Consider the following 26,498-nt stretch of genomic DNA (forward strand, 5'->3'; position numbering starts at 1 on the left):
CAAACGCCTTCAAACCCTTACGTGAGGAACATTTAGTTGAGCAGCTTTTACCCTTGTTCTTGTTCCAGGGACTTCTTCAATGATTTCTAGAATGTCTTCATCAGTTGCATCCATTATTGGACGACCACTATTGCCAGCAACTTGCGGTTGGAAAGTACTCGTTTCCCGTAAACGACGATCAATGGTCAGAAATAATCGTCTATCGGGTTCCCGATAGTTTATTGAAATCATAATTTAATCTGATCCAACTTGCCCAAAGTTAAATGCATATCTGCCATTTCCTGAAATGTGCAGGCCATTGTACATTGTACAAATTATTGACTATTATTGATGGAACTGTTTGTAATTATTGTATCCATAGAAACTAATTGTAATTTTATGGCCAACTAGGAAAAAACTAGTTTTTCGAAAAAGTGATAGGAGGCAAAAAAGTTTTAAAAATAATGTGTTAAACTAATGATGCCACAAAATTCATTTGATTTGAACGTACTCAAAAGTTTGGGGGGATTTAGAGCTGCACACACCCCTTAAAATTTTCTGTGCGCTTAGATTTTGTTGTTTCTTTTGTATGGAAAATTCTTTCAGAACAAGAAAGTAACGTGTCCATTTTTATTACAAAATGTGAAGTAATTTAGGAGATAATGCAAAAAAACAATTTTTATTTTGTAACTTCCAAGGGCTGTAACTTTTTTTGTGTACACTTTTGTACTAAGGTAAGTTGGATTCAATCAATTTATTTTTGTCCCCGGAATGCGTGATTTAATTTATGACATACCTTTTTGAAACACCCTGTATATAAATCATATTCTAAGTCTACAAATAATAGATCAATTTTGCATCAACATTTTTCCAACAAAAACAAATACATAGCTTTTAAGATATATATTCATATAAGAATCCAGCATTCACGATTTTAAAATATTTGAAAATGATTTTTATTGACATGGCATAATAAACAATATAAGAATACCTACATTGAAAGCAATTCGTTTCTTTAAAAAGCGTACAATAAATCAGATGAAATCGAATTCGTCCTTTTCCGTTTTCAAACGAGCGTTTTCAAAACTCTGACGCCTGGCCTAATACAAATACATCGAAGAGAGAGTGTTTTAACCATGACGACGCCGTGACGTGAAAATAGCGAGGGCGGCCCAACGTGGGCCCAAGAAAATCCTACGGCCGACTCACATGTATGTCCGCCGCGAGATTTCATTCATGTTTTGAACTTACCCGTCATCGTTCATGCCTAGGACGAACTCTCAGACACCGTAGGTCAGCTGATTGCTCAATTTTTTGCGCCCGATTCTTTACATCGCGGATGAACTCTGATCCGGCTGGATACGTCCGTCAAAGTTCGTCTGGTCCTGACAGTTTGGTGTGCTAGTGTTAAAAACTAGTGAGCCCTAACCTCAAAAAGTGTTTAGGAAGTGATCGAAGACCTTTAGCGATTCGCGTTTAGGTGCAACCTGTTGTTTTGGTGGAGTGGTGAAGTTTTAAGAGGTCAAATGGTATGAAAAATGGTCGTAAATGTTTGTTTTTCAATGTTTTTTGATGTGTTGGTGTTAAGGTTAGTGATTTTCTTTTATTTTTAAGCAATTTTGAAGTGGCTATTGCTATTTTTGCACAATTCACATTTTACATTTTCTTTTATTTAGTCTACTGCTTGATCTATTTTCATAGAATATATTTTAAAATAACGTTGTAATAAACGCAGTGGAAACTATTTTAAATTTGATTAACAGATGGTCAAAAACCCATTGCAAAATATTGTTGTGTAACAAAATTAGAATTATTTCTAGCTTTACTCTAATATATTAAGAGTCTATTCTCCCTACTACATCAATAAACTTCATTGGTCAATTCTCAATATGGTTTGATTTAATACCATGACGTCTATGACGTCATTTACCATTATATATTTTAAATCCATTATTAAATTTAAATCTTCGTGGAATGAGCATTTCTAATTTTAATTACCCATATTTATTAAACAATTGTTTTTGAAATTATAAAATAAATGAAGAATGAAATTGCACAATAGAAACAAACAAATTATTATTTAAACCGTTCAAATATTAGGTCAGTGTCTCACATATAAGGGTGCACAGTGTGTTTGCTTAGGTTAGAAATAAGTCAACTTTATAATATATTTATTATTTTAGTTGCATCTGGAGGAATAATTAATATTTTGTCACCAAGTCAAAGTTTTGTTGCCTTCTTAAATTTTCGCGCACTTTTTGCATAGTCATGAGATTCCATAGGATTTCTAGAACAAAGTAATTAGATATAATCCCCAATTTAAAAAAATATTCTTTTGCATCTACCCTGACAATTTCATGTCCCAAGTACTTATACGATGTAGTCTGCACAATATCCCTTCCATCAACAACAATATTTCGATTTAGCACCAGATTAGTCATTATTTGCGTCTTGTTCATATTAATCTTTAGTCCAACCTCCAAGGAAGCGTGATTTAATTTTTCAAACAATATTATTGCATCATCCATACGATCGGCTATAAGGACGATGTCATCTGCAAATCTCAAATGACTTAACTTCTTTTCATTTATGTTGATGCGATCCATGCTGTCATCCATACGATCAGCTATAAGGACGGTGTCATCTGCAAATCTCAAATAACTTAGCTTCTTTCCATTTATGTTGATACCATGCTCGTTCAGATGTGCCTTCTTACAAGTATGTTGTAAAAGCGTCGGGAATAGCTTTGGAGAGAAGGTGTCTCCTTACCGTACCCCTCGCTATATACAGAATTTATTTGTTTCTTGTTCAGATAATCTTACGATAGCTGTGGCATTTTGGTAGATATATTTGATTATCTTAGTGTAGCGATGGTCTATTCATCATTCTGTCAATGCTTTTAACATTTTCTGATGGCTTTTGGTATCGAATTCTTTCTCGTAGTCGACAAATATCAGTGCCAATGCTTTGTTGTATTCTTCAGACTTCTCTATCAGGTTTTTTATCACTAGTAAGTGGTGGTTAGTGCTGTATCCCGATCTTAATCCAGTTTGTTCTCTAGGCTGATAGAAGTCTAATTTAGCGTCCAGTCACTTTTTGAAAATTTTTATAAGTTTATATATGTGTGAAAACAAACTGATAGAACGGTACTTTTTTTAATCTGTCTAAATTAAAAAAAATCATATATTGAGAGAATTACAAATAAAGAAGTACTGGAGAGGTTTGATAAAGAAACAGAACCAAATACCACTGTACAAACAAGAAAACTGGAATACCTAGGCCAAGTGATGGGGAACCAAAATATGAAATTTTGAGAAATGATAATACCGCTAAAAAATTCATGGCAGAAGATCTGGTGGCCGGAGGCAGAATTCTTGGTTGAAGTATCTACGGGATTGGTATCAATGGAGACCAATTGATTTGTTAAGGGCAGCAAATTTAAAATTAAAAAGGCCAACCTACATAATGAGACTTCACTCTAAGAAGAAAAAGGACAATTATTAAACATTTGGTCACACCATGTCTCCATAATAGGAATATGCTCAACGTTGATAAGACCAGAATAAGATACAGAAGAGTCAGATGATAATTGCCAATCGCATAAGCAAAACTAACAAAAAGAAAAGTTGTAAATTATGCAGCTAAGTAGAAAATTTTTTCATATTAATTGTGGCTCCACATTTATGTACCTTGTTTCTCAAGAGTGATTTCATTATTATAAACACTATTTCGGGCATATAAACAGTAATTAAAAATATGAAAATTGTACCACATTTACCATTTTTCTGATATGATTAGTAACTTTGGTTTTTTAAATACAACACCCTGTATATTGAACCATTATTGAAATCTCCACTTCAATACCAGTTTACTACATTGCAAAATTAATGTTTACCTAATGAAGGGTTCAAAATGTCATCTGTTGGTAATTTGGCTGTATCCTAAACGATGGTAGCAAGCGTCGATTACATTTCTCGATGTTTCTCTAGAAATTAATATGGATAATGTGATGATTATTTGCCTTAGATCTGCAACAGCTCTTGCTGGTTTAGTTTTATAAATTTTACTTTTCAAGTATCTTCAATAAAAATAATCTCTAGAAATCAAATAGGGTGAACGAGGAGGCCATTCAATACTATCTAATATACCAATCCCTCGTTCGGGAAATGTCTGATCTAAATAACGCCGAATATTTACACCAAAATGAGCTGGAGCTCCGTCTTGCTGAAACCATACTTCATTAAAATTGGCTCAAAACTTGTTTTTAAGGGAAGGTAAAATTTAATAATTTTAAAGTAGCATTTCATAATTATCGCTTGTTAAATTTCCTTCTATAAAAAACGTCTTAATGAACTAAGTACCCACTATACTCGACCATACACTTAGTTTTGGTGGTATTTGAGTATGGTTTTCACGTATACTTTAACCTCACTCCAATACCTTAAATTTTGACGATTTACATTCCCACACAGTGTAATATTGCTTCGTCGGAGAAACATATCTTAAGGAAGTTCTCGACGGTTACAATTTTAGTCATTATTACCTTTCTAAACTGTAATGTACGGTCGTAGTCATCTTCATTTAATTCTTGTAACAACTGGATTTTGTTTAAATGAATTCTTTTGTAATACACTCAAAAGTGAAGAATGACCTACATCATGTATTTATGCAGCTCTGCAAATTCTGCACTTAATCTAAAGTTTTATTGTAATTTATAACAGTTTTTGGTCTACCTGTTCAAATATCATCATTAACTGGTACTTCTTCTTCTTCATGTGCCTTGTCCGTTCCGAACGTTGGCAATCAACATGGCTATTCTGACTTTGTTTACGGCAGATCTGAATAGTTCTGCAGATGACAATCCGAACCATTGTCGCAAGTTTTGGAGCCACGAGTGTCTTCTCCTCCCTGGACCCCTTCTGCTGTCTATTTTCCCTTGAACGATCAGCTGTAGTACTCTATATTTATTATGTCTCATAACGTGACCCAAGTATTCCAACTTTCTTTTCTTTGGAATGTGGGAAATTTACTGGTACAATTTCCTCAAAGGGCTTTTTTGGACCGTCACCTTATGAACAGGAGAATGGTTTGGAAAAGTATTGTTAAACAAGGTGACTGCTTCACTATAAGATCTTTTTCTATAGCCGTAGCCCCTCATCAGTAAAACAGTAATTCGCTCTTTTTCATTAAAAACCATCTTTACTGTAGAGCTTTTAAAAACACTTAAAACAACTGTCAGCTTTAGTTATTAATTTAATTTATTTTACACACTTTCTAGTAAACGTCAAGCTATTGTTACTTTTATGAATTTATGTCAAAATCATAGTAGGTATTCTGTACTTACTAAATTACTTCAAAACTATTTGGTTCTGAGAAGTTTTATTTATTTAGGACCTTCTTCTTCTTTGTGCGCCGTGCTTGTATTCAAGCGTTAGCTATCGTCATATTGACAAACTGATGAAATGTTTCTCGGTCGGCAGCTAGATGAAACAGTTCCTCGACCGTTCGACCTGTCCATTGTCTAATGTTACGCAGCCAGGACAGTTGTTTTCTTCCGACCCAACGTTTTCCTTCGATTTTGTCCTGAATGATTAAGCAGAGTAAGCGATATTTAGGTCCTCTCATTATATGACCGAAGTATTGGACCTTTCTCATTTTGATGATGTTAATTAATGCTCGCTCTTTGTGCACGGTCTCTAGCACGCGTTCGTTAGATATGTGTGCTGTCCACTGGATTCTGAGCATGCGACGGTAACACCATAACTCAAACGCTTCTAATTTGTTAAGATTTTTTATTTTTGTTGTCCAGGTTTCACATCCATAGAACAAAGTGGACCAGACGTAGCACTTCAATACTCTTAGACGTGTGGTCAACGACAGACTTCTACTGCATAATACAGAACGCCAGTTAATAAAGTTTTTCCGTGCGAATTCTATTCTGGTCGAAATTTCCTCGTCACTTTCAACCCTCGTCAATCCAGCTACCCAGATATCTAAAGTGTTCCACCCTTTTCAGGATTTTGTTATCTAATCTTAGTACTGGGCCTTCGATATTAATTTTTTCGACCACCATCCATTTTGTTTTTTTTGCGTTGATTGTTAAGCACTTTTCAGTGCATTCGTTGTTTACAGCATTTAACAGGGTTTGAAGATCTTCTAGACTCTCTGCCATTATTGCGGTGTCATCGGCGTATCTAATGTTGTTAATAATTTCACCACCGATCTTAACACCTTCGCGGCGATTATTTAACGCTATTTCAAAAACTGGTTCAGTGTAAGCATTAAACAATATCGGGGACATAACACATCCCTGTCTGACACTACCCTTAATAGAAACTTTAGCTGAAACCTCTTGGTCCACCTTAACACAAGCGGTCTGATTGTAGTAAAGATTTTTAAGCAATCTAATGTCATACGTGTCCAGACCAACTGAGTCTAAGCATTGAAATAATAATGTATGTGGTACTGTATCAAAGGCTTTTTTCGAAATCTATAAAACATACGTAAATATTTTTCCTAAACTCAATGCTCTGTTATAAGAGTATTCGCATGCAAAAAAGAGCTTCTTGAGTACCCATACCGTTTCGGAAACCAAACTGCTCATCACCAGTTATCCCCTCACAAAGTTTCTATATGCGACAATGCAATATTTTCATAAAAATTTTGAGCGTGTGACTCATTAAACTGATAAGTCGATAGTCGCTACACTGTCTGGCATTCTTTTTCTTGGGAATAGTATTTAGGACCTTAGTGACTAGATAAAATACCAAATGATTGAGCTCGTATTGAAGTGAGGATTGCTATAGTAATACAATATACCGAGTGTTGTGTTTAATGCGGCTACTATACTACTCGCGAAGTTAATCAAAGTTCAGCGAGTTCGAGGGTGTAGACAGGTACTTCATACGACCTCGCTTCGCTTCGTTCTACTTCCGTTCTGTGTTGGTTTTTCACGTCGAAGTCAAAGAGCCCGAAGTTCAAATACGAAGTGTCACAGTACATTACTCGACTTCACGAGTATGTATAGAGTCACCTCGCCTCGATTATCTTCACTTCGACACTTCGTCCGAAGAACTTTGACCGAAAGTGTAGACGGCGTTTAAAATCCTATGTGACCAATTCTAGCAGAAAAATGGTAAATCTGCATTTATGAGCATCAAATTTGAAATTTCCATATTGCCAAATTCTTCGTATCTCGGTATTTGTACAATTCAGACCATCTATTCAAGATATAATATATTATTGCTGCCAAAATATCTTTATTGTAACTTTTCCTTGGCCAACCTCTGTTTTCATTATTTAACAATAGTTTATCAATCATAGTATATCAATTTTATGAGATTTATAGAGAAGGCGTACATATTTTTACTTGGTAATAAGTTTCTAAAATAAGAATGCTATGAAATACGTAAGCATGATATTTATATACTTCAGTTAATAATAACTATGCAAAAATGCGTATCCTTGTAGGTATAGCAGTAGAACATACTGCAGTTTTTTCCGTATGTAAACACTTGTACTTAAATTTGTGTCAATAAATAGTAATTGTAATCTGCTGATATATATATTTTCGGCCCAATACCAGCACATTAGGAACTATCTGGTGTCCCACAGCATTTTTTTCTTTTCCTGAATAGAGTCGGGAGTTGTCAAAAACCACAACCGTATTCCATTTATCATAAAAATATGGTCCACCATTACAACTTCTTTTTCTTAAAGTGTCTTATCTACGATGGCGGTTGGCTACTGCAATTTAAAACTCTTCTCTGTCCTCAACTGTTCTTATTAGATGTTTTAAATATAACCCTGTCCATTGTCGGATGTTTTTAAGCTACGGTGGTCTCTTCCTTTCTAGCTCTTTCTTTCCCTCGATCTTTACTTTAACTATTAGTTACACCACAAGCCAAACAGCAGGATGTCGAGGTTTCAGTGAAATACATATAAATGGCTTATACAAGCGGAACCCAAAAGTGAGACACCGATTATATGTGGAATATACTCTTTCAAACTTAGATTAACCGGTTTTCATTAATCTAAGATTACAAACCATCAATTATCTCTAATCGACCGTGTTAAAATGGTGGTGTAAAGCTTTGTTTTTTTTTCTAATCTTTCTCTTTAGGCCTTCTTCACGTGTTTTTTGATCTGCCTACTCTTAAATTTTCTCCCGTGTTAAACTCTAAGAATCTCTTTTTTCTGTAAGAACAGATTTTTTTAAGTTTCTGAAAGTGTGCATGTGCTCTTTGTAATTCGATTTTCTTTTTGTATCTAGCAGTATAGCTGTATGTTTCGTATTAACTTTTTGTAAAGTGTTTTCCTTTGTTAAAACTGTTCCTTCAGATACTTTGCAGACATCTATTTGACATATTTTTTATTATTTTTTAATCAATATCGCCCATATTCATTTTATTTTGTTTGTTTTTTTCCAATCCAAACACTTAGTAGTATCAAAAGCAAATCTTCCTATAGTGCTGATAGACTAACCATAAACATTTTCTTAAATCTCCCAAAAAATGTGTTGGAAGTCTTACTAAGTAATGATTCTTTTGAAAAAAGGTATATTTTCAGAGTGTATAAAGACAGCCATTATTATTCCTCTTCATAAGATTGGTCAAAAATCGAATGTCTGCAACTTTATACTTATTGCCTTACTATCGGTCCTATCCAAAATTATTGAGAGATTTATAAAAGCCCGACTTATGTCCTTTCTCGTTGAAAACAACATTTTATCACAAAGTCAGTTCGGCTTTTTATCTAATAAATGTACCAGTGATGCTATGTTTTCTGTACTACATGAGGTCTATCAAGCACTGTAACGAAGATATTTTGCCTACCGCATGGGGTATTATTATAAGGGGTAGAAAATTGGGGACTGAAATTATGGGGGTCGAGATAGGGCAAGCAAAATAAATCGAAACGTATGCGAACGGCACTCAGGATTTGTTTGGAGAGCTGGGGTCGTGGATAAGTAAATGGCAAGGGGTCGGATTGGGGCATCTATACAAAATGAAACAAAGGGGTACTAACGTGAATCTCTTGGGACAAACAAAACAAAAGGAAATAGGAAATACCTCTAGCAATTTAAAAAGGACGCCGCTTCAAGGTGCCAAATTATAACCATTACAACAGCTGGTTGCAACTATTGAAATAATTATTAAACATAAAAAATATATCTATTCAAATAAAACTCAAAAAAGGGGTTAGAGAGGGAAATAAACAAAATGGTTTACAAAAAATTAAACATTTAAGTATTGTGTCTCACCACAAACAGTTTCAAAAATACAGATAATACATAAAGACAGTCACAAAAGTAAATATAAAAATAACAAAGAAAAAGTTACATGTGTTCTATTCATTTACAAACTCGGGAGATGCTACAAAAACTTATAAATGTTACAGGACTATAAACTGTGGCAAATAAAAAATTATCTTTTTAAATAATGAAAGCAATTATTATTATTTTTTAAAATGTCTATCTTGACTTTAAAATTTAACATAAAAAGTTACCTTAAATTTCACTAAATTTCACTCTGCATATCTGGGGTCGGGAACTGGATACACTAAATTTTCGACAAGAAGATGAGGGTGGAAGCCAGCACCGGCTGGAACACAAACCTTGAAAACTCGTCTCCTTCAAAGACTGGCATAGGCACAACTCAATGTCAACATGAGGCCATCTTCAAAAACTGTTGTAAAACTGCTCGATACAAAGCATCCAACTGCTACTGTCACTTCATACTACATTTCCATGACAAGAAAAGGAAAACGAAAAGATTACGAATTTGAAAATAAATTCGGACTCCAACAAAACTAAACAGCGTTTACAAACAAGATAATATACAATAAACTTCGACCAGGTCGTTCAAGAAAGTAGATAAATATGTTTCTTTGCAACATCCGTCATACCATCGAGAAGAGGTACTCGGACTCGGATTAGGACATATTTGGCTTTTCAAAAGTACTTTAAAATACACATGAGCCTAAAGAATATAGATATAGAACGTTAGGGGCTTGAGACACCGAAATAAAGCTGACAGTGAATAAATAAATACTATTTTGTGCAATTCCACAGCCTTGCCTTATACTGAATATATACGCTATTGAAAATCATTAGAAAAGTGTATCAAGTTAGAAAAAGGCTAATTTGAAAAATTACGATATTTTTTAAATTTTTGTGTTTTCTTTGCAATGCTATAAATAAACTATTGTACAGTTAGATATTATTTAAATAATCAACACCTACAGGTTTTTCTAAGCGAGTAGACAACATCTATAAGCCAGCCTTTAACAGCGTTTGGCTTTACCGAAAGTAAAAAATTATTTTTTAAATTCATTCGCACAATCTTGGTATAAACAAAACATATAAACTGGAACTTTATTTGAAACGCAGAATATCCTAAAAGAGGCTTCGATCAAAAAATACCGACAAAATACGCATCTTGTAAAATATAAACAAACTATAAAATGGTTTACACTAACTTCGGCGACGTAAAGATGAATTGGAAGAATTCGGTGTTGTAATACGTACGAATGGGAAATGAAATACACTAAGATATTCTTTGATATTTTAACAAATACGAGGGGATTTCAATACAATTCAAAGAATTTTCAAATGCTACAGCACTAAACAATAATATTTACACTGCCACTGTTTTTTGTGACTATGCCAAAGCTTTTCATTGTGTAAATCACGACATTTTGATAAAAAACTAAATTTCTACCAAATTCGAGATATTTCCTTCAATTGGTTCCAATCTTACTTGAGAAATAGGAAGCAACTAGTAGAGCAAATGATACTGACTCTGGACACAAAAGCATTATGGGTGGAGTACCAAAAGGTTCAGTATTTAATCCTGTACTTTTCCTTATTTTTATAAATGACATCACTAGCTTAAAAATCGATGGAAATTTTTTTCTTTTTGCTGACGATACCAGTATTACCTAGAGGAATTCTTATAGTGCAACTCTTCATGTAATTATAACTTCTGATCTACTGGATAAAAACCTGCGCCGACTCTAATTTACTCTCTTTTAACGTGAATAAGACAGTAGAATTATCCTTATAAAAGAGCTCTTCAACCCTTGCTTCTTAATAACAGCCAGATCAATATCGCTGATTCTGTAAAATTTCTTGGTATTTTTATAGACAGTAACCTTAAATGGTCCCTTTATATCGATTTGTTAAGTAAGAAACTAGCCTCAGCCTGCTATTCAATATGATCTGTTTTGAATGAAATCAATTTAGCATCCTCCAAAATAACATATTTTTCTATGTTCGAGTCTCATCTTCGATATGGCCTTCCTTTTTGGGGCTCTAGTACAGCTGCCAATCTGATGTTATTTTTAAATTACAAAAAAGAGCAATACGGTCTCTTTTTAGTCTCATTAGAATAACACATTGCGGAAGCTACTTAAAAAATTACGGGACTTTAACTCTTCCCTCTTTGTATATTTTAGAAACTGTTTGCCTAATTTGTAAACACCTACATGTTTTTCCAGCAAGACCTAGTCATGACTACTCCACCAGAAATTCAACCGTTGATGTGTATTTATCGATCCCGTGCACTGAGTTAGTAAAGAAATCTATATTATATTCGGCAAAAAAATTGTACAACAATCTCCCTTTGCAACTTAAATCTACAACGTCTTTCCTCTATCTATCTATATAAGGATTTTTACAGCTGTCGCCACCTTCCTTCTTTCAGCCAACGTCTCCAGTCCTTTCTGTTCTGCCATTCTCCATCTCTAAGGTCTCGTCTTTCCATGGCCTCGTCCACTTCATCCCTCCATGATCTTCGGGGTCTACGTTTTTTCCTCCTTCCTATTGGGCTCCAATCCGAAACCTTTGCTATCCACCTTGTATGATCTGTTCTTCTCATATGTCCATACCAAATTAAACGTTTTTCTTCGATGTAGCTAAGTATGTCTTGTTCTACTGCCATTCTTTGTTTTATCTCCTCATTTCTGATGCGATTCATTTTTGTCACTCTACAGCTTCTTCTCATGAACTCCATTTCAGTTGCTGTGATTTTGGACCTGTTTCGTTTATTTATTACCCAATTCTCTGCTCCATAGGTCATTATACTGCGTACCAAGGTGTTATAAATTCTCTTCTTTGTATTTCCGGTAATCTGTCTATCCCACAGTACCCCGTTCATTTGTTTAATACATGTTCTTGTCTGTGCTAATCTGCTGGTTATCTCTTGCTCGGTGGTTCCATTTTTTGAGAGTATGAATCCTAAATATTTGAATTTGTCAGTGCCGTTAATTTCCCTATTATCGTCCATTTCCAAGTTTCTCACTGGTTCTTGCTCTGTTGTTAAATATTCGGCCTTTTCTAGCTTTATTTCCAGTCCATTTTTTGTGTATTCCTTTTCTAATTTTCGGAGCATATAGCACAGATCTTCTTCATCTTGAGCCGTTACCACTTGGTCATCTGCAAAGCTTAATGTGTAAAGTAGTTGTCCCGGATTGGTATTCCCATCCCTTCACATTTCTTTTCATCAGGAATGTGAATGTGAACGTCTTTCCTTAAGTTCCTAATTTTAGTAAATTTTAATTGTTATTGTTATTGTTTTGACTTTTTGTAAGCTTTGTCCATAAAATTGTACAATTTTCAGTGACAATAAAGCATAAGTATTTCTAGCACATTTGGTGAGACATGTAGAGCAACTAATCGAATATTAATAGTAACATACCAAACAATTATCGAAAATTATATTTGTGAATGTGTTGATCTGATGGCAAATGAATTTTGCTAGGCTCAAACATGAAACTTTCTTAAAATGGCAAACCAGAAATTATGCAATATCTTATTATTCTGTAGTATTTATATACTAAAAGCCAATCAAAATGACTATAAATAATATATCTATAAATATATCCCCATCCTGTACATTTACATAGCTGTGACAAGTATAAATTTGATTTATTTTTGTAGTTATTTCACTGAAATAATGTCAGACATCCTTACTAATGACCAATATGTCATCAACCGACTAATAAAAGCTTGAAAATAAAAGTTAAAATTAGAATATTTTCCTATTGTTACCAAGTAATTAGCACACGATACACAACACGAAATTGGGATCAAGTGCTGTGAACTTTTGTGTACTTGTGCAACTGATTACCTTAACATTATTAAAAGACATTCCAAAAAAATTCTGTCTATCGTAGAAGAATGTTCCTGAATGGTATTTTAAATGTCATGTGGAATAAATCTTAAAACAAAATATACAAGCACTTACAACTATATATTAGGGTCAAATTAAAATATATAACAAACGCATGTGGTTGCCTGTTCATTTTTTATTATATATATATATATATATATATATATATATATATATATATATATATATATAATGGCTATACACCCCAGTGTGGGGTTAAACCGCAAATGCTTTCTAGATCCTATTTCTTAAGTGGATCAGTCTTTTTTGTTTATCTTATCTTCTTGACAATATCTCTCCATTTTTTCCTGTCTCTAGTTCTTCCTCTCCATTCTCTGACTCCTGCCCTTTGGAGGTCTTCTTCAACTTCTTGCAGCCACTTTGATCTCGGTCTTCCTCTTCTTTTTCTTCCTCCTGGATTCCATTCTATCATTGCGTATGTCACTGCCTCATTGCCTGCTCGCCAAATGTGACCTAACTATCTAACTCTGCATTGCTTTATTTTAGTTACGATGTCTTCCTTAAGTTCTTCGTTAATTTCTGCATTTGTTCTGGTTCTGGTTCTGCAGGGTGTTCAAATTTTGTTGAGCTTATTAACAAATTTGTTCTTGATGCTAGGTTACATAGTCTTTGCCCATTGTCATTCGTGTTTTCGTGTATTGTATGCTTTCCTGCAATTTGTTGTAAAAAGTCCTCTTCTCCAATCTGGGCGTTGAGGTCTCCTAGTACAAATATGACATCTTCTTTGGGTATTTTTTCTATCTCCTCTTCGACCCTATCATAAAAGATTTCTTTTTCGTCTGCATTGCTTGTTTCTGTGGGGGCGTATAAATTCAAGACTGATATATTAAATCGTTTGCTGTTAACTCTAACATAGGCCATCCTTTCGCATATTGGCTTGAAATTTATAATTTTCTCTCTTAGGTGCCTTAGTATTATGAATCCCACGCCTTTTTGCCCTTGCTTCTTTCCTTCTGAATATATCATTGTAAAGTCTTGTTTATCAATATGTCACTTTCCCTCCCAGCGTAATTCTTGCAGTGCTGCAATATCTATTTTATACTTTTTGAGTTATTTTCATATTTCTAGCATTTTTCCTGGAGCTAGTATAGTTTTTATGTTTCATGTGCTTATTTTCAACTCTTTATTTTTTTTGTTCTGTAGTCTTCTTCTTTTATTTTTGTTTTCTTGTCTATCTTTCTTTATTTCACTTTTGTTGTACCCGGGTTTATCTGCAGTCATTTCCTGTTTCTTTGCCTCGTCCGTCAACTAATAATGCATCGTCTCATCCCTTGCTAGTTTTTTGAACCACCTCCATGATGGTCCTCCAGCTGGTTGGTGTTTCTATTTCATCTCCTTTCTAGACCATCTATTATAAGTTTGTTGGCTTTAATTTGGACACGTTTACCTTTCTTTATTTCATCTTTTGCTATTCTTCGTATTTCCTTCTGTATTTGTAATTCCTCTGTCGTTAGATCATTGTTTATATATATTTTTTCTTTTTTTACTTATTTAATTTTATTTTTGTTTTCCATAATTTTTGTTTTTTCTTCTTTGTTTGGCAGTCTGACTAAACGTCAGACTTATGTTTTATCTCCTAGTTTCACTGCTTCTTCTATATTTACGGTAATATTTAGCTCTTTTGTCATAAAATTTCCTATTACTTCTTTTAGTATTCTTCTATTTCCAGTTTCTATTGTCATTCCCTGTATTATCACATTATTTTCTTTTCTTATTCTATCCAGCCTTTCAAGGCGTTCTTTTGTCTCATTCAGATCTTTGTTCATTTTTTTTCCAGATTTCACTATTCCTTGTTTTCGTTCTGCTAATTCACTTTTGAGTTCCCTTATTTTTTCTCTGTATTGTTTTTGTTCGGTTTTTACTTCTTTTATATCAGTTTTTAATTCTTGTAACTCTATTGTTAAATTTTTTATCATATTTAGTATTTGATCTATTTTATTTTCATCTTTGTGACTTTTAACTGAACTTCTTTGTACTTTTATATATATATATATATATATATATATATATATATATATATATATATATATATATATATATATATATATATATATATATATATATATATATATATATATATATACCCGGTATTTAGGCGGCCCACGCCCTTCCGGTAGGGATCTATGGAGGAGTATCACCGAGCCGCAAGCCCTTATCTCTTGCCGTACTGCTCCACCATAGGCCGATCAGATACCAGCATATTCTAGACTCTAGACATATTCATTTAGAATTTTAAACTGCTGCGTTAGCCTTTTTGTTTTCTGTACATCGAGCTGGGGATTGAACTGACATCTCTCGCAGTGAAGCGAAGGAGAAGCCAGCCGCCCAGCCCGCTTGGCTATCCGATCGACTTTTACTGGGACCAAATAACAGTTCCTCTTCTTCTCTATTTCTTTTCCGATTGTCATCGGATGTATTATAATCTGAATCCATATTTCTACTGCTACTACTGGCGATAGAGCCAACCTCCCCACTCAACGCGTCGAAGGAAGATGGTTATCTCAAGCAGTAGCTTGTAGTAATTTATTTTCACGTTTTCTTAAAATTATAGTTTTATATAAAGTTTTATTAAAATAATTGTCAGTTACTTTGGAGCGGTTTGATGTGGCAACTCCCACCTCTAGCTTTTAAAACTGATATAGCGTTAATTACCTGGGCCGGTTTTGTTTTCAGTTTTTTGTGTTGAGAGTAAATAAAATTTCCTTCGCCTTCCTAAATGTATCGAGGTTATGCACTTACCTCTCTTCCAATGTCTTTGCTATAATTACCATTAACACTTTTATTCTTCTATTACACACTGCACGCAAAATCAGCAAAATTATCGACTCACAATAACCAAAAATTGAAATTATTATGGAGCAGAATTTACACACGTCTATTCCTTACACTAGAGATCACTAATTTTTTATTAGTTTTTTATAATTATGATATGCATAATAAGCAATATTTTAAATATTAAACATTCAAAAAACGTAATTAATATTTTTTATATAACCCATATAAACTATTAATGTCATAAGGATCATCAAAGTAGGTAAAAATTAGTGAAAATTAAATAATGGGACAGTATAAAGTAACTGCTTGAAACCAAACAAGATAAGACAAATAGGCTGTGGAAACAATGCAGCTACAGTACATTCAACCAACTTACACCTCTAACGGCCAGTTTCACAATCAGTGGTTAACACCTAGGAGTTAAGTAACCTTTACTCCTAGTTTAACTGACAGATGCCGTTTCACATTCACAGATTCGCTTATGGTCACTTAACCTTAGGTTTCGTTTTATTTTTCTTATGTTGGTAGGAAATTATGGGCAATAATCAGATTTTTATGCAATATTGTCAGTAAATATTATGGACATTGACCAGTATAGATGAGTTATGACACATTTTGTCACGTTAGATTCAAAGTAATATACCAATATTATTCTCATTTTCCGGTTCTGTTCTAGTGTGGTAGTCTGTTCTAAGTAGTGGTTGTTTGTTCTTCCAAGTTAAAATTAAAATTATAAAATGGAATCCAGAAAAATGTTCAAGAGATCTATCTTCAGAGATGTATCTTCAATTTGCTCCAAAATATTTTCAACTGTGTTTGTATTTTGTGTCTTAATTTAGGTACGGTATTGTGTTGATTATTATTTTTCTTTCCTTTAAACAGTTCCGTCAGGTATCTTTCCCATTCGTTTGCTGGTATGTTATTGTATTCCTTTAATTCTGCCATTTCTTTCCGTTGGTTTTTTATAAATCTCCATATTTGTTTTTGTGTATCGTAGAAGTCGGTTTCTATCCTTTTTGTAAATTGTTCATAGTATTCATTTTTTACCAACTGCTTTGTTTAATTTCGTATTCTTCTATAGGTGTCTCGGGATTCTGGAGTATTTGATGTTTTGTACTTCTGTTAGAGGTTCTAAATGAGATAAAAACTAGAAAGATTGAATACTTGGGGCACATTGTGAGAGGTGAAAAGTACGAACTTTTAAGAAATATCATGCAGGGCAAAATTAAGAGCAAAAGAAGTGTGGGAAGAAGAAAAATATCGTGGCTTCGTAATCTACGTGAATGGTTCGGGTGTAGTTCGATTGAACTTTTTAGGCGCGCTGCTAACAAAGTCGCAGTGGCCATGATGATTTCCAATCTCCGCTAGGAGTGGCACGAGAAGAAGAAGAAGAACTTCTGTTAGGCATCTCGTTTCTCTTTACATTTCTCTTCTATTTCTTTTCTGAACCATGGTGTATTGTTGTTTCTTTTGTTCAGTACGACTTTGTGTTTTCCTAGAGCTTCTATTGCTGCCTCTACAATGTTGTTTTTAATTTTCTTCCAGCTCGCGGTTATATCTTCGATGTCAATTATTTTTTTCAGCTGTACTTATCTTCTGTGCTAGCCTCATTTGGTAGATTTCTCTTGTAGAGTCCTTTCACAGTGATTCCACATTTAATTTTTCCTTGGTGATTTCCTGTAAAGAATGTTTTGGCGTAATTTTCATTCTTATTTTTGCTAGTACTAGTTTGTGTTCACTCCCTGCGTCTGCTGAGTTTACAGTTCGGATATCTAAAATCTGCTTTGGGTGGATTTTTCTATTAGTGACTATAAAATCAATCATAGATATGCCCCCTGGAGTTTTCAAATGTATATTTATACTGGAGCTTATGGTCGAAAATGTATTATGCAAAATTTGGTAAGATTTATAATCAAGAAACGTATCTCCCCACGTACTAATTATTACTAAGTCTAAAGACAAATAGTTAGTCTACCAAGAAACGTCAGATTCTCCAATTAACTCTAACAACAGAGTATACTGAAATTTTGAAGCTTCTAAATCCAAACGCCTTTCTGGGCACGGAAAAAAAAGTTTATAATTAACCAATCCCTAAAATGGTTACAGTAACAACTTATTTTATATAACTGAATCGAAATAAAAAAAGTTCTTTACCGGTGGGTTTTACAACAACTCGCTAATTTGAAGTTTATTTTTAGGAGCAAGAGGTATTCGAACAAAAAGTCGAAGTATATATAACTAGTCAAAATATAAAGTTGTGTTGGAATTTGTATAATTAATTTTACTGTTTACTGGAACTCTGACTGGTAACAATGAATTAATTACTTGTTTACATTACATAGAAGTTGAATTTTAGGTTTGGAAATGTTTGCTAAATATCTGGAATTGTAAATTCGGTAGTAAGTAAGCTACTGAACAAAATAACGAAAACAAATTTAATAATTTTATCAAATAAATGTCATTGTTGACAGTTAACTGCGATTATAAACTAAATAGACTAGAAAAATTAGCAAATAAAAAATATTGTTCGTGACACTCTTTGATAAAACAACTTTTTATAAATGTCGTTTATCAAAGTGTAATAAAAACGTCTTTTTAGCTTAAAGATTTATTTAACAAGTAGAGTAACTCTAAAAAACCAGTCAGAAAAAAATATTTCGCGCAAGCAAAACACTTTGTCCATACAAGTGGAGTCTCCTTTTATGCTGTTTGTCTTATAGGCTTGGTAACAATATCCCTATAGTATTGGCTGCAGCGGTTTCTTCTTAGACATTTTACTAAAATGTGTAAATTATTAGCAGGCATTATACATTCGCGTGTAATAAGCAAACCTTTGATAATTTCCTCTCTAAATTGTGTTATTTTTATTAATTTATTTGGCACTTTATTCTAAAGTGTCAAGACATTTACAACGACAACATTTAGTAAAATATCAAATTATTAAGGCAAATTTTCGGTATCATTTTAATGACCTCCTTGAAAATTAATTACACGAATTCGTTTGGTCCGATACATCTATGAAGGATTTTCCTACATTACGACCTGCGGTTTAAGTTTGTCTTCTCTTCTTTGCATCACATTTACCACAGAAGGCATATGCTTCGAACTTATAGCAAGCTCATCTCGCCGATCCTTCCAGTTTAAAACCATTACACCATTATCATTTTGCCTTGCAACAATATCACCTTTTTTTAGTTTTATTTTAGTAATATCAGTTGGATTGCATTTCCTATTGGCTCGAAGTATCCCTACTAAAAAGGTTTGCCTATCCAGTAATCTTTCTGCCAAAGTGACACTATTAAACCAGTTGTCCATTATTTCCATAACCACTTTAGAGAATACAGATATACCAGGCTAAGCTTCCTTTCCGGCATAAACTTTATATTGCAAAATGTAAAAAGGGTCGGGGCACAACTTAAAAATTTTAACCCCATACCGATGCCTTTTGTTTTGCAGGTACTGCCTAAAAATTAGTCCACCTTGAAATGGTATCATCAACTCATCTATATACAGTGACATTTCGGGAATTACACAGTGATTAATCTTATCCACTAGGAAGTCAATAAGGGGCTGAACCTTGTGAAGCCGATCTCCGGGAACCTGGAACCTGGTGTTGAGTTATCCGAAATATGAAACATGCTGAAAATAAATATATATTTTAGTAATTAAAACCTAATATAAAATGTTATAGTACCTCAAAATCAACTCAAATCGGTTTCTGGCTATGTAGTATGTCAGTTTGCTATTATATAACTGTGTGTTTTTCCAATAATAAGCCAGAGAGGGCATATCTACTAAACCCATCCACATAAGTACGCCTAAAAAAGTAAACATTTCTTGTCGATTTTTCACTGCTCAGCTTTTATTTCTTGCACTTCTCTTAATATTGGGTCCTCCAAGACATTGTTGAGAATAATTGTTTGTCTGATTTACTAACAGGGATACCACTTCTTCATCAAAAAACAAACAAAAGAAATCAAAAGGGCTTGCACCTTGCATTGTATCTATTAGATAGGGGTTTACGCCTACTTCGTCTGAATTCGTACTGTAATTTATATTTTTAATCCTTTGCTGATCAGATATTTGCCAATCTTCTGAAATGGGAACATTCTCATGTGCTGGTTCTTGTTCATTATTTAACTCTTCATTTCTCAAAACTTTATTTAGACTAATTTCATCACTGTTCGAATCTTCACTGTCTAGTGCATACTCTGCTGGGCATAGTCCGCTGGGCCACTGTCATGAAACTCCGAAATAGACGATGATATGTTCGTATTTCTACAGTCTCAAACAAATGCAGTAGTTAATCTCTTCTCTTCTTTGGAATCCATAATTACACTTTACAATCTCGACTGTATCAGAAAGCAACAACAGATAACTAACTATCTGTTAGAGCTTGCAAAAAGCTTGTTCTATATTTGTCACCACTAATAGGATAGACATCTATCGTTCTTCTTCTTGATGTGCCTATCCGTTACGAATGTTGGCGATCATCATGGCAATATTTATCTTATCTGCAGCAGCGCGGAAAAGCTGCATAGATGTTGTATTGAACCAGATTCTGAGGTTCTTCAACCAAGATGTTCTTCTTCTTCCTGGACCTCGTTTTCCAAATATTTTTCCTTGCAGGATGGCTTGAAGAAGAGCATATCTGGATTCATTTCGCATAATATGTCCGAAGAACTGTAACTTTTGAGATTTGATAGCGGTCAGTACTTCTTGATTCTTACTCATTCTTCTGAGGATCTCCTCATTTGTGACTCGGTCAGTCCACGGGATCTTAAGAATTCTCCGATATTGCCACATCTCAAATGCTTCCAGTTTTCTGCACATAACTTCGTTCAAGGTCCACGATTCAACACCATAAAAAGGACAGAGAAGACGTAGCATCACAGCATTCTTACTTTTGTATCAAGAGAGAGGTTGTGACTCTTGAAGAAGGCCCCCATCCGATTGAAGGTGAATCTAGCTTTTCCGATGCGTACTCTAATCTCCTGGTTATTGGTCCATTTTTCATTTACTATGGTGCCGAGGTAGTTGTAGTGCGTCACTCTTTCTACAGGGGATTGGTTGACGTAGAGTTGACCTTCTGTTATTCTTTTCTTGCTAATTATCATAAGCTTTGTCTTCTTAACGTTTATATTGAGTCCATATTGTTGACTGTAATACCTGATTTTGTTCATAAGAACTTGTAGGTCTTCTAAGTTGTCCGCAAATACTATGGTGTCATCTGCATATCTGATGTTGTTTATCTATCGTTAGCAACCCCTAATATTCTTAATTTTAGTTTACAGAAATTTGCAGGTCGATAAATATTAGAATATACTTAATATTTTATTGTGAGTGGCGGAGGTGGCGCTCATGGCCCCCTCATTGAGACATCACTCGTGGGGCCACCAACATAGGTACTCAGGTTTAAAATGGTGTGAAATACCTAAAAATATATTAAGTCCCAAAAGATTCTTACAAAAGCCTAAATTAAAATAATAAATAAAAATGGTCGTGGCCTTATGCGTCAACATACTCTTGGAGAGCTGTAGCTCAATGAAAGAAAGGATGCCCAATAGATGGAGGGAGAGTGTGATGGTATCATTGTATAAAGATAAGGAGAACATTCATGACTATAACAACTATAGAATAATAAAGTTAATGCCGCACACAATGAAAATTTGGGAGAGAACTGTAGAGCGAAGGTTAAGGAGAGAGACATCAATAGGAAAAGAACAGTTTGAGTTTATGCCAGGGAGAAGGACAAGGGATGACTGTTTTGCTTTGAGATAGTTGGTAAAAATATACAGCGAAAAAAAAGACAGCTAAATTTGGAATATATGGATCTTCAGAACGCATACGATATATTCCCTAGACAAAAGCTATGGAGATGTATGAGAGAGAAATGGGATCCTGAGAAGTACGTAGGGCTCGATTGGCCGAAAGTTTTCCAGTGAAGGTTGGTTTCCATCAAGGATCTTCACTGAGTTCCTACTTGTTTAATCTTGTTATGGATATACTGACATAGAAAGTAACAGAGGGATCTCCTTGGTCAATGCCCTTTGCTGATGGTATTATCACCAGATGGGACGTAAGGGCGTAAAGAATCACTGCCACTTAACAATCCCACGATGCCGTACAGGGGGACTTCGACCAGTCAATTCGAAGTCCACACTGCGTAAATTCCATTATCGATGGATTTTTGGTTTTTCTTACACCAGGAATTGAAAATAAAATAACATTTTGAAAGGTGGAAGCTATCCAGCCACAGAGTCTAAAAGAATAGAGCGGAGCAGAGCCCCGACATTGGACTCCCAGGGTGCAGAGACCCTATTTGGGAGCCGAGAGCAGACTGAGGCCGAGATCAGAAAATGTCCCATATTTATAAGTATACTAGTATTTATACGGCATTTCCAGATCTCTCGGCCAATGATAAAATTGGAACAGTTTTAAGGCGAAGCGATGCGCATCAGGGTGCGTATTAGTCGAGGACTTATGCACCAGGATGACAGTATCGTGTTAGTAGAGGAGAGCAAAGATATGTTGGAGTAGAAGTTGAAAGATTCGAGAAGAGCTATTGAAGAAGGAAGACTTAAGATTAGCATGTCGAAAACGGAGTATATATGGTTAGGAGGTAGAGGAATGGTTTTGGACATGGAATTACTTGAAGAAAAACTAGAAAGAGTAGGAGAATTTAAATAACTTGGTTTCTACATAACGGAAAATGGGACGCTCAATCGAGATATTGTCCACGGGATGCAGACTGATTGATTTAACTGAAAGCGAATGAGCGAGATACTTTGTAATCGAAAAATCGGGGAATGTCTGAATGGAAAGGTGAGACATGGGTTGGTGTACGGCGGTGAAGTGTGGCTTAGAAGAATGATTTAAAAAAATAAGATGAAGGTAGCTCACATGAAAAAGTTACGGTGGATGTTGGATAAGACTAAAAGTGACAGTGTCAGGAACGACTTACTTAGGAAAAGAGACAGGGTGACTACAGTCTCAAAAAAGCTTCAAGAACAAAAACTGCAATGGTTTATGAACGTCAGACGTAGAAATGAAAACTGTGTGAGACGAAGGATAGAGTTGTTAAAAGTTGATAAAAGGAGAAGGTGGAGAACAACCTAGAACAAGATGGAAGCACTGTGTGGTAGAAGACTTAAAACAAAAAAGTTTAGGTGAAAAATACCCGATGGACAGATATAAGTGACGACGAAGAGTAAGAAACATCGACCCCTGAAAGGGGAAAAGCTGAGGAAGTAAGACTTTCTTAATTCATATACTGTATTTTAAACCTTAAATTTTCTTTTCCTGAAACCATGGAAAAGAAAGTGCGAAGGAATGGGTATACCAGTAAGGAACGAACATCTATATACGCTAAGTTTTGCCGACGACCAAATAGTGATCGCACAAGACGAGGATGACCTCAGTTTTATGATGAGAAAACTGGAGCAGGAATATACAAAGAATGGGATGGAAATAAACCTAAAGAAAACTGAATACCTAACAACGGAGAATACAGAAATAAAACAGCTGGAAATAGACGAAGGAAAACAAATCAAAGGAACAGACAAGTATAAGTATTTAGGTTTCATAATATCAAACAAAGGAACAACGGAGGAAGATATGAAAAATAGACTAGGACAAACAAGAGACTGCATACGAAAATTGAACCCGGTGCTATGGGATAAAAACATCAGCATGAAAACAAAGAAAATATATAATACCATGACAAGAAGTATCCTCACTTATGGGTGTGAAAATTGGACAATAAATAAGAAAACCAAAAACAAACTAAGAGCAACAGAGATGGAATTCCTAAGGAGAAGCTGCAGTGTAACAAGAAGAGATAGAATAAATAACATGGAGATTAAGAGGAGAATGGGAATGAACTCCGACATAATAGACTACATCGAACAGAAGAGGTTAACCTGGTACGGACATGTCAGAAGAGCAGACCAGAATCGGTGGATAAATAGAATAACAGAGTGGAGCCCGATAGGAAGAAGAAAGAGAGGCAGACCCCGAAGATCTTTCAGAGATGAAGTGGACGAAGCAATGAGTAGAAGAAACCTACAGAAACGGGACTGGCTAAACAGGAAAAATTGGAGAAAACGGTTGAGTGAAGGAATACAGTGAAAACTGTGGAAATCCTTGTATATTATATAAACTGTATTTTAAAAACCGTCCGACCCAAAAGTCGAAACATCAAATAAAAAATTTAATATTATTTAGTTATAAACAATTAATGATAATGAACACATTCAAACAAATTATTCAATATTAAAGTTCATTCGATTCACTTGACTGTGAATGTTGTTTGTACTATAAAGAGATGGTATATCAGCGTATTTTTATTTATATATAGTCATCCGTCGTTAGCGATATCTTAAATGCATAACGAAGTTTACTCACTCCCGAAAGCGAAAGTGACAGCCAACCACCTACAGCCAGACTCTGACCTAGAAACTTTTTTCTATCCGAAACATTTCCTTTTTTTATTTTGATCTGTTTTTGCTTGTATTGTTGACAAACAAAGAAAATCCAAGATGTTAAATCATTTCTGACACTTTTTAGTTAAGTGGGACGCACGAGCTGCTGCTAGTTTTGATGATCGTGATGCTGGATGACAAAATACCTACGATTTTTTTTGTATTTGTTCCATGTTCCCTTCCACACGCGCCGTTCCAGAGATTTGTCCTAGATTGGAATCGGTGTCTCAAATATCATTTTAAGCACTCGTGTGCAATGAAGGTATTTTCGTGTTTCCGCATTTTTTTTTTATGTGGGCAATAATTGTATTAGACGTTTTTAGCGATAGCGACCGAAATCATATCAATTCTAAGGCCACGTCAAAAACATATTTAAACATTTTTTTAGTACTTGCCTTTGCTTCTTTGTAATAGGAAAAAAGCTAGGTCATCAATTAAAACAAATATTTTAGAGTTAGTCAAGTCATCAGATATTTTATCTCTAAAAACTAGACGAACAAGCTGAATTTGGCTGAGAATGTCAATTTTGGGACCCCAAAGAAGATGTAAAAAGTTTGCCACTCCTAACACCAGATATCTCCCTAAAACGCCTCTCGTAGAGATTAAAAAATGAAAAATATTGATTTACCAAGAATATTTACGCCTTAGAAAGAAATGTTTTAAAAAAAATCTAGCTGAGATTGTTTTAAACAAAAATGTTTATTAGCACTTTTTATAGATTGAACCGTTCTCTCAGAAATAACTCTTAAAGCGCCCGGCCATTTTAAATATCAGTTACGCGAGCAAAATAAATTTTTTAACTAAAATTAGTATCAACTCGAGGGTAAAAATTCATTTACATTTTAAAAAAGAAGAGTGCAGCTCTCGTATAGAATTTTTGTATTTTGCCATAAATGTAGTTTGCAGTTTCTATAAATCTGTTATATGATTCTCATGAGATTAATAAACCTGATCACTTCCATTAACAGGCCACAGTGGAATTTCCATTGGTAGAGCCTAATCTTTAAAACTTATAATATGAAATTTTGATTTTGAGTTTTGGCAACAAATATGAGGTATTTGAAATTTGCCTCAACTTTCACATTACAAACGATCGTACGTTATGGGAAATGCTTCCACAAAGACGGTATTAGACGGAATTTGTAGCTGAAGTTGTATATTTTCGAAAAACGTACTTGTGTAATTGAAAAGAAGCACTTTTATTTATATTATTGAAGTTAATATTAAATTGTTAAATTTATTCTTTAATCAGGGGACTTATTTTGTTAGGAGAAGAAATAACTACATCAGTTCTAAAAAAAATGTATTTCAATAAATAATTGAACTGCAACAACTTTATCAGATGAACAACAAGGATTTAGATCCAGGAATATCCTGCGTAGATGACGTATTTGTACTAAGACAAATCAGAGAAAATGCCATCGAGTACAATAAACCACGATATCTATGTTTTATAGACCTAACAAAGGCGTTCAATTGCATCCAAGTCGAGGACGTCTTACACCTACTGTATAAAAGAAATATACCAATCAATATACAAACCATCGAAAACATCTACTTCCATAATACAGGCAAAGATAAATGGAAAACTTACTCAGTGTATATCAGTACAAAGCGGAGTCAGACAGGGTAACTCGTTAAGCCCACTTCTCTTTAATATAATAATGGACGAAATAATATAAGCAGTACGTAAAAGCCATGGTTACAGAATGGAGAACAAAGAAATCCAAATATTATGTTATGCAGAGACGCCACACATCTGAAAGAACAAACACCTAAGACAAGGCACAAAAACAAGAATCTATAAAGCAGCAAATAGACCCATAATAACATACACGGCGGAGACACCACCTGACACATCTAAAACGAGACTACTACTAGAATCAGCAGAGATGAAAATACTTCGACGAATATCAGGGAAAAGTCTGTTGGATAGGGAGAGAAGCGAAAACATAAGAAGAGCATGCAATATAGAAGACATAAATGGATGGGTGACAAAACGGAAACAGGAGTGGAACGAACACATTAGTAGAATGGTAGAGGATAGAATAGTAGGAATAACACGAGA

General features: G+C 34.5%; 1 protein-coding gene across 2 annotated transcripts in view; it reads left to right on the forward strand.

Annotated features, from left to right (window-relative positions):
- sr (zinc finger domain-containg protein striped) overlaps positions 1–26,498 on the forward strand; it is a 115,028-nt gene that overhangs the window by 12,424 nt on the left and 76,106 nt on the right. Inside the window, exon 1 of one of the 2 annotated variants that reach the window (XM_072530503.1) lies at positions 1,232–1,567. The exons of the other annotated variant lie outside the window; for it this stretch is intronic. The gene's annotated coding sequence lies outside the window, so the exon portion shown is untranslated. Of the gene's footprint in view, positions 1–1,231; positions 1,568–26,498 lie in introns of those variants that run through there. 2 annotated transcript variants of the gene reach the window in all.

The sequence above is a fragment of the Diabrotica undecimpunctata genome, chromosome 4 (assembly GCF_040954645.1).
Source record: "Diabrotica undecimpunctata isolate CICGRU chromosome 4, icDiaUnde3, whole genome shotgun sequence".
Taxonomy (NCBI): domain Eukaryota; kingdom Metazoa; phylum Arthropoda; class Insecta; order Coleoptera; family Chrysomelidae; genus Diabrotica; species Diabrotica undecimpunctata.